We start from the raw sequence: 1,910 nt of genomic DNA, 5'->3' as shown, positions 1-1,910 counted from the left end.
CCATGGCAACCTCTTGAGATGATTCACACCTTTACTGCATGTGATGGAAACACTTGAAGCTACTGAAAATAGGCCTAATGTCAGTGGTTCATCCATGTAGACCACGCTGGGATTAAGGTATGGTCAGATTTAACCCTCCTGTCGTCCTCCCGGGTCAAGGAAGGAAGGGAGGAAGGAAGGGAGGAAGGAAGGAAGGAAGGAAGGAAGGAAGGAAGGAAGGAAGGAAGGAAGGAAAGGAGGGAGGAATGAATGAAGGAAGAAGGAAGGAAGGGAGGAGGAAGGAAGGAAGGAAGGGAGGAAGGAAAGGAGGGAGGAATGAATGAAGGAAGAAGGAAGGAAGGGAGGAGGAAGGAAGGGAGGAGGAAGGAAGGAAGGAAGGGAGGAAGGAAGAAGGAAGGAAAGGAGGGAGGAAGGAAGTAAGGAAAGGAGGGAGGAAAGAAAGAAGGAAGGAAAGGAGGGAGGAAGGGAGGAGGAAGGAAGGAAGGGAGGAAGGAAGAAGGAAGGAAGGAAGGGAGGAAGAAGGAAAGGAGGAAGGAAGGAAGAAGGAAGGAAAGGAGGGAAGAAGGAAGGAAGGAAAGGAGGGAGGAAGAAGGAAGGAAAGGAAGAAGGAAGGGAAGGAAGGAAGGAAAGGAGGGAGGTAGGAAGGAAGGAAAGGAAGTTAAGAGGGAGGGAGGAAGGAAGGAGGGAGGGAGAAAGGAAAAGAGGAAGGGAGGAAAGAAGGAAGGGAGGAAGGAAGGAAAGGAGGGAGGTAGGAAGGAAGGAAAAGAAGGAAAGAAGGAAGGGAGAAAGGTAGGAGGGAGGGAGGAAGGACAGAAGGAAGGAAATGGTGAGGAAGGAGGGAGGAAAGAGAGAGGAAGGAAAGAAAAAGAGAAGGGGGGAGGGAGGAAGGACAGATGGAAGGAAGGAAGGGAGGAGAGAAGGAACAGTCAAAACAGACTAGGTAAATTTGATCCGGGAGGACGACACAAAGGTTAAGAACAAACATGAACTTTAAACAAGAGGTGATGGTTTGGTCTGGAAAGATGGAGGTCACAGTTTCCTGTGTTAAAGTCCAATGTTTTTATGATTCGTCCCCGACCCCCTGATCTTTTACCTACAGAGCCTTTATACAGTGATACTCATGTTTTAGAGTTAGGGCAAGTGTTCGAGTTAGGAGCAGTAATCAACTATTGTCAATGTATTTATTCTCTTGTGCATGAGTCAGTGATAAATAAGGGTTGGCAAGATGAGCAAAAATATGTTAAAAAATAGTTTTAGCATCAGGTTTGTTCTCCTTACTCCTGTCCTTCCTTTCTTCCTCCTTTCCTTCCTTCCTTCCTCCCTTCCTCCTTCCTCATTTCCTTCCTTCCTTCCTCCCTTCCTTCCTTCCTCCCTCCCTCCTTACTCCTTTCCTTCCTTCCATTCCTTCCTCCCTCCCTCCTTACTCCTTTCCTTCATTCCTCCTTTCCTTCCTCCCTCCCTCCCTCCCTCCCTCCCTACCTCCCTCCTTAATCCTTTCCTTCCTTCCTTCCTCCCTCCCTCCTTACTCCTATCCTTCCTTCCTTCCTTCCTTCCTCCTTCCTCCTTTCCTTCCTCCCTCCCTCACTCCCTCCCGCCCTCCTTACTCCTTTCCTTCCTTCCTTCCTTCCTTCCTTGCTCCTTTCCTTCCTTCCTTCTTCCCTCCCTCCTTACTACTTTCCTTCCTTCCTTTCTTTCTTCCTTCCTCCCTCCCTCCTTACTCCTTTCCTTCCTTCCTCTGTCCCTCCTTACTCCTTTCCTTCCTTCCTTCCTTCCTCCCTCCTTCCTCCCTCCCTCCTTACTCCTTTCCTTCCTTCCTCCGTCCCTCCTTACTCCTTTCCTTCCTTCCTTCCTTCCTTCCTTCGTTCCTTCCTTCCTTCGTTCCTTCCTTCCTTCCTTCCTTCCTTCCTTCC

The sequence above is a fragment of the Scomber scombrus genome, chromosome 17 (assembly GCF_963691925.1).
Source record: "Scomber scombrus chromosome 17, fScoSco1.1, whole genome shotgun sequence".
Classification (NCBI taxonomy): Eukaryota; Metazoa; Chordata; class Actinopteri; order Scombriformes; family Scombridae; genus Scomber; species Scomber scombrus.
The sequence above is the reverse complement of the archived record's forward strand: the minus strand, read 5'-3'. Positions refer to the sequence as shown.